At 37.8% G+C, this 12,578-nt stretch overlaps 1 pseudogene across 1 annotated transcript in view; it reads right to left on the minus strand.

Moving 5' to 3' along the window:
* Positions 1-1,163: 1,163 nt before the first annotated feature.
* LOC309652725 (neurotrypsin pseudogene) overlaps positions 1,164-12,578 on the minus strand; it is a 56,319-nt pseudogene continuing 44,904 nt past the window's right edge. Inside the window, exon 2 of the transcript in view lies at positions 1,164-2,926. The product of the transcript in view is annotated as a neurotrypsin pseudogene (transcript). The remainder of the gene's footprint in view (positions 2,927-12,578) is intronic.

The following is a 12,578-nucleotide window of genomic DNA, read 5'->3' on the forward strand; positions in this document are numbered from 1 at the left end:
AGGCTAATTAGAGAACGTGGCATCTGAAGTTTATTTCTTCATCTCATAGTGTTTAAAATAGGTATTTCTGTTCAATGAGTGGCTCTCTGCTAGAAGACATTCAAGGACCTAGGACCCCTCCATTTGTGATTCTTCCATCTTCATCAGATGACTTCCAAGGTTGCCATACTTGTCTGCTTCAGGCTGGCAGAAGGGAGAAGAGCATAGAGGATTACATGTGAGAGATTTTGATGGGTCAGATCTGGAAGTGGCACCCATCACTTCAACTCACTCTGTACTGTCTAGAACCAAAGCTCATGTCCATTTCTAACTACAAGGAAGCCTGGGAATGGTAATCTCACTGTGTGCCCAGGGTGAAGAGGAAATGGGTATGGTGAACAGCTAGTTAGTCTTTGTCTCAATGCATGAAGAATTTAGAATATCTGTGTATGCTATGAGAGTATGTACATAATAGTTAAAAATAGCCCGCCCCTTGCCAACTAGGAGCAGTTGTCATCAGGAAAACATTGCTGCAGAAATACACATGAGGAACAGAAGAAAAAGGAGATTTGCTCAGAAGCAAATGTTGATGTTAAAGGGATAATTAACTTTCTGTGCTGGTTCTGCAAAGTGTATTTTCAAAAAGAGAGGAAGAACAAGTTCCCTTTTCGTTTCCATGAAGCTCTGGTACAAATCATTCTTCTGAGAAACCAGCTCATTCAACTAATGTCTACAGTATACCATTGCTTTAGTGTTTCACACTATACTCTGAAACTCAGAGTACCAAAGATTGAACATATTATTCTTTCCCCCTATTTTTCCACACTTATAGGATTCTTAATTTCATTTATCAAAATAAGGGTAAGAAAAACCCAGCTATAGATTTTTAAAAACTTTTTCTTGCATAAATATATATACATGTTACTCATGTATAGCTCAATGACTTTTCACAAACTAAACACACTCATGTAATCAGCACCCAGGTCAAGAAAGAGAACATGACTAACACTCTAGAAGCTATCCTGTGTTGGCCTTCCAGTCACTGTTTACCACCCCAACCCCAGTCCCCCAGTCATGATCCTTACTTCTAACAACAAAGATTATATTGTCGTATTTCTATACTTTTTATAAATGGAATCATGTAGTATATACTCTTTTGTTTCTTTTTTCTTTTTTGCATTAAACAATTTGAAGGCATTCTTTATTATGTTATCAGGAATGCTGAATTGTGCTAACAACATACAAGGTAGCTAGAATGTTTTTCTCTTTAGTTGCCATAGTGCTTGGTACAAAGGCTTCATTCAGGAATGTATTGTGACAATGATATTCCTTTCCAGTCTGTTTATAATAGAATTCCTTTATCTTTTTTGGCCTTCAATTTTCTCACGAAAGGCCAGAAAGATGTGGTCTGATTTTTTTTATCAGCCTAAGGAAAAAAATCTGAGCTTAAAAAATTACATGAACACAAAACAGTGCCACTCTTATTTTGAGTAAAGAGTATTTTCTTTGTGTGTCAAATGTAGGCTCTTTATATGAATATATACCATATTGATTGAGTTATAAAGGAGTTCTCAATCCAAATAAATGTAAAAACAGCCTGACTGCACAATCAATATACAAAAATCTCTGGAGAATGCTGAGAAATAGGCAGAGACAAGACTCATGAGAATAATGAATTTAGTGTCCATTAAACTAATTTGGGTAGGCAACAATGCTAAATAAGGATAATCATTACTACACTGAGGTATCTGTAACCAAAATGTTCACATCACAAATTCTCAAGCAGCGAAGGGCTACACAGTTCTTATCACAACACAAAACACAGAAATATGGATCTCCACTCCCGTTAGTTGGCATCTCTGACTAAATGCCAATGTTGGAAAGTTTCCAACAGATTCTTTAAATATTATTTTCTTGAGGTTTCCATGAAGGATTACAGTTTGGTGACACTTTTTATCCAAGGTACAAAGGCTGAGACTTTGGTATAAACACCAGGGGAATCCTTGACTCCACAGCCATATCCCCAGGAGGTCACCCCATATACAACCCAGCTCTCTCCTGGCCGTTCAAACATGAGTCGTCCTCCGCTGTCTCCCTGGCAGCTGTCCACACGTTTGTGTTCATGGAGGTTTCCAGCACAGAGCATCCTTCCTGTAAATCGACCCTTATAACGGTCTTCACAAAACCTCTTGGGAAGTAAGGGGATCGCTGCTTGTTGTAGAGTTCTTGAGTAGGCTCGTCCTGTGTCGCCCCATCCTGTTATGTAACAATTGGAGGCTGTTTTCTGTGGCCTCTCCCTCCGGAGTGGCAAACAGGCTGGCAGAACGTGGCTGCTGAATCTGACACATTGTTCTTCTGGTCCTTGTAACCTAACCAGGGCGATGTCGTAGTCGCTGCTGTCTGGCCGATACTCCCGGTGAATCACAATTTGCTGAACTCCAATTTCTTCTTCAAACTCCTCCGGCACCAGAGTATGATAATCCCCAACCCGAACAGCATAGTTCCTAGTGCTGTTACCATACCTCTTGAAGCAGTGTGCTGCTGTAAGGACACAGCAGCTACTCAGGAGCGTGGCCCCAAAGGAGTCTGCCGTCTCCATGGGATGACTTGAGCCGGAGGGACACTTGCCAAGGCCAACAACCCCTTAAAGAATTTTTGCCACCAATGATCCGCTTCTGCCGACGGTGCAGTAATCTCAAACCACAAACAGATAGAGAGACTCTTTATTACTGTTACCTGATGCCTTCTTGCCAAAATAATCACAAATAACTCCTGCATCTTCACCGTGGCGGCAGTTGTGTCTTCCAATATCTTGTTTGATACAGTCAGCCAGGGACCTCTCATTTCCTGTGCACTTCACATTATCCATGTGGATGGGTCCTTTTCCTTCCCCAAAATAAGCCATGGTTCTTGCTCTGGCAGGACCCTTCACTCTGTATGACAGTCTCTAGATCCATCCACGTCTCAACAAATGACTCAATTTCGTTCCTTTTTATGGCTGAGTAATATTCCATTGTATATATGTACCACATCTTCTTTATCCATTCCTCTGTTGATGGGCATTTAAGTTGCTTCCATGACCTGGCTATTGTAAATAGTGCTGCAATGAACATTCGGGTGCATGTGTCTTTTTGAATTACGGTTTTCTCTGGGTATATGCCCAGTAGTGGGATTGCTGGGTCATATGGTAACTCTATTTTTAGTTTTTTAAGGAACCTCCATATTGTTCTCCATAGTGGCTGTATCAATTTACATTCCCACCAACAGTGCAAGAGGGTTCCCTTTTCTCCACACCCTCTCCAGCATTTGTTGTTTGTAGATTTTCTGATGATGCCCATTCGAACAGGAGTGAGGTGATACCTCATTGTAGTTTTGATTTGCATTTCTCTAATAATTAGTGATGTTGAGCATCTTTTCATGTGCTTCGTGGCCGTCTGTATGTCTTCTTTGGAGAAATGCCTATTTAGGTCTTCTGCCCATTTTTGGATTGGGGTGTTTGTTTCTTTGATATTGAGCTGAATGAGCTGTTTATATATTTTGGAGATTAATCCTTTGTCCGTTGATTCATTTGCAAATATTTTCTCCCATTCTGAGGGTTGTCTTTTCGTCTTGTTTATGGTTTCCTTTGCTGTGCAAAAGCTTTGAAGTTTCATTAAATCCCACTTGTTTATTTTTGTTTTTATTTCCATTACTCTAGGAGGTGGATCAAAAAAGATCTTGCTGTGATTTATGTCAAAGAGTGTTCTTCCTATGTTTTCCTCTAAGAGTTTTATAGTGTCCAGTCTTATATTTAGGTCTCTAATCCATTTTGAGTTTATTTTTGTGTATGGTGTTAGGGAGTATTCTAATTTCATTCTTTTACATGTAGCTGTCCAGTTTTCCCAGCACCACTTATTGAAGAGACTGTCTTTTCTCCATTGTATATCTTTGCCTCCTTTGTCATAGATTAGTTGACCATAGGTGCGTGGGTTAATCTCTGGGCTTTCTATCTTGTTCCATTGATCTATGTTTCTGTTTTTGTGCCAGTACCATATTGTCTTGATTACTGTAGCTTTGTAGTATAGTCTGAAGTCAGGGAGTCTGATTCCTCCAGCTCCATTTTTTTGCCTCAAGAGTGCTTTGGCTATTCGGGGTCTTTTGTGTCTCCATACAAATTTTAAGATGATTTGTTCTAGCTCCGTAAAAAATGTCATTGGTAATTGATAGGGATTGCATTGAATCTGTAGATTGCTCTGGGTAGTATACTCATTTTCACAATGTTGATTCTTCCAATCCAAGAACATGGTATATCTCTCCATCTGTTGGTATCATCTTTAATTTCTTTCATCAGTGTCTTATAGTTTTCTGCATACAGGTCTTTTGTCTCCCTAGGTAGGTTTATTCCTAGGTATTTTATTCTTTTTGTTGCAATGGTAAATGGGAGTGTTTCCATAATTTCTCTTTCAGATTTTTCATCATTAGTGTATAGGAATGCAAGAGATTTCTGTGCATTAATTTTGTATCCTGCAACTTTACCATATTCATTAATTAGCTCTAGCAGTTTTCTGGTGGCATTTTTAGGATTCTCTAAGTATAGTATCATGTCATCCGCAAACAGTGACAGTTTTACTTCCTCTTTTCCATTTTGTATTCCTTTTATTTCTTTTTCTTCTCTGATTGCCGTGGCTAGGACTTCCAGAACTATGTTGAATAATAGTGGTGAGAGTGGACATCCTTGTCTCGTACCTGATCTTAGAGGAAATGCTTTCAGTTTTTCACCATTGAGAATGATGTTTGCTGTGGGTTTGTCATATATGGCCTTTATTATGTTGAAGTAGGTTCCCTCTATGCCCACTTTCTGGAGAGTTTTTATCAGAAATGGGTGTTGAATTTGGTCAAAAGCTTTTTCTGCATCTATTGAGATGATCATATGGTTTTTATTCTTCAATTTGTTAATATGGTGTATCACATTGATTGATTTGCGTATGTTGAAGAATCCTTGCATCCCTGGGATAAATCCCACTTGATCGTGGTGTATGATCCTTTTAATGTGTTGTTGGATTCTGTTTGCTAGTATTTTGTTGAGGATTTTTGCATCTATATTCATCAGTGATATTGGTCTGTAATTTTCTTTTTTTGTACTGTCTTTGTCTGGTTTTGGTATCAGGGTGATGGTGGCCTCATAGAATGAGTTTGGGAGTCTTCCTTCCTCTGCAAATTTTTTGAAGAGTTTGAGAAGGATGGGTGTTAGCTCTTCTCTAAATGTTTGATAGAATTCACCTGTGAAGCCATCTGGTCCTGGACTTTTGTTTGTTGGAAGATTTTTAATCACAGTTTCAATTTCATTACTTGTGATTGGTCTGTTCATATTTTCTGTTTCTTCCTGATTCAGTCTTGGAAGGTTATACCTTTCTAAGAATTTGTCCATTTCTTCCAGGTTGTCCATTTTATTGGCATAAAGTTGCTTATAGTAGTCCCTTTGGATGTTTTGTATTTCTGCAGTGTCTGTTGTAACTTCTCCTTTTTCATTTCTGATTTTATTGATTTGAGTCCTCCCTCTTTTTCTTGATGAGTCTGGCTAATGGCTTATCAATTTTGTTTATCTTCTCAAAGAACCAACTTTTAGTTTTATTGATCTTTGCTATTGTTTTCTTTGTTTCTATTTCATTTATTTCTGCTCTGATCTTTATGATTTCTTTCCTTCTGCTAAGTTTGGGTTTTGTTTGTTCTTCTTTCTCTAGTTTCTTTAGGTTTAAGGTTAGATTGTTTACTTGAGATTTTTCTTGTTTCTTTAGGTAGGCTTGTATAGCTATAAACTTCCCTCTTAGAACCGCTTTTGCTGCATCCCATAGGTTTTGGGTCGTCGTGTTTTCATTGTCATTTGTCTCTAGGTATTTTTTGATTTCCTCTTTGATTTCTTCAGTGATCTCTTGGTTATTTAGTAACGTATTGTTTAGCTTCCATGTGTTTGTGTTTTTTATGTTTTTTTCCCCTGTAATTCATTTCTAATCTCATAGCGTTGTGGTCAGAAAAGATGCTTGGTATGATTTCAATTTTCTTAAATTTACTGAGGCTTGATTTGTGACCCAAGATGTGATCTATCCTGGAGAATGTTCCGTGCGCACTTGAGAAGAACGTGTAATCTGCTGTTTTTGGATGGAATGTCCTATATATATCAATTAAATCTATCTGGTCTATTGTGTCATTTAAAGCTTCTCTTTCCTTATTTATTTTCATTTTGGATGATCTGTCCATTGGTGTAAGTGAAGTGTTAAAGTCCCCCACTATTATTGTGTTACTGTCGATTTCCTCTTTTATAGCTGTTAGCAGTTGCCTTATCTATTGAGGTGCTCCTATGTTGGGTGCATATATGTTTATAATTGTTATATCTTCTTCTTGGATTGATCCCTGGATCATTATGTAGTGTCCTTCCTTGTCTCTTGTAACATTCTTTATTTTAAAGTCTATTTTATCTGATATGAGTATAGCTACTCCAGCTTTCTTTTGATTTCCATTTGCATGGAATATCTTTTTCCATCCCCTCACTTTCAGTCTGTATGTGTCCCTAGGTCTAATGTGGGTCTCTTGTAGACAGCATATATATGGGTCTTGTTTTTGTATCCATTCAGCCAGTCTATGTCTTTTGGTTAGGGCGTTTAATCCATTCACGTTTAAGGTAATTATCGATATGTATGTTCCTATGACCATTTTCTTAATTGTTTTGGGTTTGTTTTTGTAGGTCCTTTTCTTCTCTTGTGTTTCCCACTTACAGAAGTTCCTTTAGCATTTGTTGTAGAGCTGGTTTGGTGGTGCTGAATTCTCTAAGCTTTTGCTTGTCTGTAAAGCTTTTGATTTCTCCCTCAATTCTAAATGAGATCCTTGCCGGGTAGAGTAATCTTGGTTGTAGGTTCTTCCCTTTCATCACTTTAATTATATCATGCCACTCCCTTCTGGCTTGCAGAGTTTCTGCTGAGAAATCAGCTGTTAACCTTATGGGAGTTCCCTTGTATGTTACTTGTCGTTTTTCCCTTGCTGCTTTCAATAATTTTTCTTTGTCTTTAATTTTTGCCACTTTGATTACTATGTGTCTCGGCGTGTTTCTCCTTGGGTTTATTCTGTATGGGACTCTCTGCGCTTCCTGGACTTGGGTGGCTATTTCCTTTCCCATGTTAGGGAAGTTTTCGACTATAATCTCTTCAAATATTTTCTCTGGTCCTTTCTCCCTCTCTTCTCCTTCTGGGACCCCTATAATGCGAATGTTGTTGCGTTTAATGTTGTCCCAGAGGTCTTTTAGGCTGTCTTCATTTCTTTTCATTCTTTTTTCTTTAGTCTGTTCCGCAGCAGTGAATTCCACCATTCTGTCTTCCAGGTCACTTATCCGTTCTTCTGCCTCAGTTATTCTGCTATTGATTCCTTCTAGTGTAGTTTTCATTTCAGTTATTGTATTGGTCATCTCTGTTTGTTTGTTCTTTAATTCTTCTAAGTCTTTGTTAATCATTTCTTGCATCTTCTGGATCTTTGCCTCCATTCTTATTCCGAGGTCCTGGATCATCTTCACTATCATTATTCTGAATTCTTTCTCTGGAAGGTTGCCTATCTCCACTTCATTTAGTTGTTTTTCTGGGGTTTTTTCTTGTTCCTTCATCTGGTACATAGCCCTCTGCCTTTTCATCTTCTCTATCTTTCTGTAACTGTGGTTTTTTCTACTCTTTTGTTTCTTGACAACTTTTGCTTCACATTATGCTCTTGAGATTTATCCATATTGTTTTGTGTAATTGCAGATCATTACAGTAGTTCCCCCCTTATCTGCGAGAGGGGTACATTCTAAGAACCCTGGTGATCCCTGAGACTGTGGATAGTACCAAATCCTACATACACTATGTTTTTCTCCTATACATACATACCTATGACGAAGTTTAATTTATAGATTAGGCACAAAAATAGATTAACAACAATAATAAAAAGAACAATTAAAGAGACCGTCTTTTTTCCATTGTATAGTCTTGCCTCCTTTGCTGTAGATTAATTGACCATAGGTGTGTGGGTTTATTTCTGGCTTTCTATCCTGTTCCATTAATGTATATTTCTGGTTTTGTGCCAGTACAATACTGTTTTTATTACTGTAGCTTTGTAGTATAGTCTGAAGTCAGGGAGCCTGATACCTCCAGTTACATTTTTCTTTTTCAAGATTGCTTTGGCTGTTTGGGGTCTTTTGTGTCTCTGCACAAATTTAATTTTTTTTGTTCTAGTTCTGTGAAATATGCCTTTGGTAATTTGATAGGGATTGCACTGAATCTGTAGATTGCCTCAGGTAGTATAGTCATTTTGAAAATATTGATTCTTCCAATCCAAGAACATGGTGTATCATCTTCCAATCTGTCTGTGTGATCTTCAATTTCTTTCATCAGCATCTTATAATTTTCAGAGTACAGGTCTTTTGCCTCCTTAGATATGTTTATAAATTAGAACATTCTCTAACACCATATACAAAAATAAACTTAAAATGGATTAAAGACATAAATGTAAGACCAATTACTATAAAACTCTTAGAGGAAAACATAGGCAGAACACTCTTTGACATAAAGTGCAGCAATATCTTTTTTCAATCTGTCTCCTAGAGTAATGGAAATAAAAAAAATAAAACAAATGAGACCTAATTAAACTCAAAAGCTTTTGCACAGCAAAGGAAACCATAAACAAAACGAAAAGAAAACCCACAGAATGGGAGAAAATATTTACAAATGATGCGACCGACAAGGAGTTAATCTCCAAAATTTACAAACAGCTCATGCAGCTCAATATCAAAAAAACAAACGACCCAATCAAAAAATGGGCAGAAGACCTAGATAGACATTTCTCCAAAGAAGACATATAGATGGCCAATAAGCACATGAAAAGATGCTCAACATTGCTAGTATTTAGAGAAATGCAAATCAAAACTACAATGAGATATCACCTCACACCAGGCAGAATGGCCATCATCAAAAAATCTACAATCAATGCTGCAGAAGGTGTAGAGAAAAGGGAAGCTTCCTACACTGTTCGTGGGAATGTAAATTGGTACAGCCACTATGGATAACAGTATGGAGGTTCCTTTAAAAACTAATAATAGAGCTACCATATGGTCCAGCAATCCCACTCCTGGGCATATATCCGGAGAAAAACATAGTTAGAAAGGATACATGCACTCCAATGTTCATTGCAGTGCTGTTTATAATAGCCAGGACATGGAATCAACCTAACTGTACATTGACAGATGAATGGATAAAGAAGATGTGGTACATATATACACTGGAATATTACTTATCCATTAAAAAAACACATTAGAAATGAAAAAGGAGAAGTCACAACTGACAGTGGAGAAATACAAACGATCATGAGAGATTACTACAAGCAACACTATGTAAATAAAATGGACAACCTGGAAGAAATGGACAAATTCTTAGAAATGCACAACCCACCTTCCTTTAGGAAGAAATAGAAAATATGAACAGACCAATCACAAGCACTGAAATTGAAACTGTGAATAAAAATCTTCCAAAAAACAAAAGCCCAGGACCAGATGGCTTCACAGGCGAATTCTATCAAGCATTTAGAGAAGAGTTAATGCCTATGCTTCTCAAACTCTTCCAAAATATTGCAGAGGGAAGAACACTCCCCAACTCATTCTACGAGGCCACCATCACCCTGATACCAAACCCAGACAAAGATGTCACAAAGAAAGAAAACAACAGGCCAATATCACTGATGAACATAGATGCAAAAATCCTCAACAAAATACTAGCAAACAAAATCCAACAGCATATAAAAAGGATCATACAGCATGATCAAGTGGGGTTTATTCCAGGAATGCAAGGATTCTTCAATATATGCAAATCAATCAACGTGATACACCATATTAACAAATTGAAGGAGAAAAACCATATGATCATCTCAATAGATGCAGAGAAAGCTTTCGACAAAATTCAACACCCATTATGATAAAAACCCTCCAGAAAGCAGGCATAGAGGGAACTCACAGGGAGGGAAAACACTCCCATTTACCACTGCAACAAAAAGAATAAAACATCTACTAATAAAACCAGCTAAGGAGACAAAAGACCTGTATGCAGAAAATTATAAGACACTGATGAAAGAAATTAAAGATGATGCAAATAGATGGAGAGATATACCATGTTATTGGATTGGAAGAATCAACATTGTGAAAATGACTATGCTACCCAAAGCAATCTAGAGATTCTATGTAATCCCTATCAAACTACCACTGGCATTTTTCACAGAACTAGAACAAAAAATTTCACAATTTGTATGGAAACACAAAAGACCCCGAATAGCCAAAGCAATCTTGAGAACGAAAAATGGAGCTGGGGGAATCAGGCTCCCTGACTTCAGACTATATTACAAAGCTTCAGTAATCAAGACAGTTTGGTACTGGCACAAAAACAGAAATATAGATCAATGGAACAGGATAGAAAGCCCAGAGATAAACCCACACACATATGGTCACCTTATCTCTGATGGGGAGACAAGCATATACAGTGGAGAAAAGACGGCCCCTTCAATAAGTGGTGCTGGGAAAACTGGACAGATACATGTTAAAGTATGAAATTAGAACACTCCCTAACACTATACACAAAAATAAACTCAAAATGGATTAAAGACCTAAATGTAAGGACAGACACTATCAAAGTATTAGAGGAAAACATAGGCAGAACACTCTATGACATAAATCACAGCAAGATCCTTTTTGACCCAGCTCCTAGAGAAATGGAAATAAAAACAAAAATACATAAATGGGACCTAATGAAGCTTAAAAGCTTTTGCATAGCAAAGGAAACCATAAACAAGACCAAAAGATAGCCCTCAGAATGGAGAAACTATTTGCAAATGAAGAAACTGACAGAGGATTAATCTCCAAATTTACAAGCAGCTCAATAACAAAAAACCAAACAACCCAATCCAAAAATGGGCAGAAAACCTAAATAGACTTTTCTCCCAAAAAGATATACAGATTGCCAACAAACACATGAAAGAATGCTCAACATCATTAATCATTAGAGAAATGCAAATCAAAACTACAATGAGATATCCTCTCACCCCAGTCAGAATGGACATCATCAAAAAATGTAGAAACAATAAATGCTGGAGAGGGTATGGAGAAAAGGGAACCCTCTTGCACTGTTGGTGGGAATATAAATTGATACAGCCACTATTGAGAACAGTATGGAGGTTCCTTAAAAAACTACAAATAGAACTACCATACGATCCAGCAATCCCACTACTGGGCATATACCCTGAGAAAACCGTAATTCAAAAAGAGTCATGTACCAAAATGTTCATTGCAGCTCTATTTATAATAGCCAGGACATGGAAGCAACCTAAGTGTCCATCATCGGATGAATGGATAAAGAAGGTGTGGCATATATATACAATGGAATATTACTCAGCCATAAAAAGAAACGAAATTTAGTTATTTGTAGTGAGGTGGATGGAGTTAGAGTCTGTCATACAGAGTGAAGTAAGTCAGAAAGAGAATAATAAATACTGTATGCTAACACATATATATATGGAATCTAAGGAAAAAATAAAAAAGAGGTCATGAGGAACCTAGTGGCAAGACTGTAATAAAGACACAGACCTACTAGAGAATGGACTTGAGTATATGGGGAGGGGGAAGGGTAAGGTGGGACAAAATGAGAGATTGGCATGGACATATATATACACTACCAAACATAAAATAGATAGCTAGTGGGAAGCAACCGCATAGCACAGGGAGATCAGCTCTGTGCTTTGTGACTACCTAGAGGGGTAGGATAGGGAGGGAGGGAGGGAGGGAGATGCAAGATGGAAGAGATATGGGAACATATGTACATAACTGATTCACTTTGTTATAAAGTGCAAGCTAACACACCATTGTAAAGCAAGTATACTCCAATAAAGAGGTTAAAGAAAAAAATACACAATGAGTTACCGTCCAACAGCCATCAGATCGACAAGAGCTAAAAAATTCTAGATCACCACTCACTCATAAGGCTGTAAAGCAAAAAGGACTCTTATACACCAGCTGCAGGAGTACAACTTGGTCTGTGTCACTTTGGAAAACAGGATGCTATCATCTAATAAATATGAACATACTCAGACCCTGCTGACCACCAACCCACCTGCGGGCACACACCTGGATACACCTGCACCACTGTCCCAGGGTATGCAGCCAAGAATGTTGACTGACAGCAATGTCAGTCTTAGTGACATGCTGGAAACCACACAAATGTCCATCCATGGTGGCCTGTCATCTATTCATACACTGGAATTCTACATGGCGTGAAAAGGAATGAAATGCTGCAGCCTGCAAGAATGAATCATGAATACAATGTTGCATGAAAAGAACGTGTCGCCAAAGACTACATAAGGGATGTTTCCATTTGTATGAAGTTCAGAAACGGGGAAAACCTAACAATGTGTTGTTTAGAGATATAAGTGTGATAAAATTACAAAGAAAAGCGAGAGCATAATAAACCCAAAAGCCAGGGGAGCAATTACTACTAAGTGCAGAGGGGAGGTGGATGGGATCAGGGTGGGGTGCTCCAGGAACCCTTGAAGTACTGGTAATATTTCTTAAG

Source organism: Balaenoptera physalus (genome assembly GCF_965194825.1).
Source record: "Balaenoptera physalus genome assembly, chromosome: X".
NCBI lineage: Eukaryota > Metazoa > Chordata > Mammalia > Artiodactyla > Balaenopteridae > Balaenoptera > Balaenoptera physalus.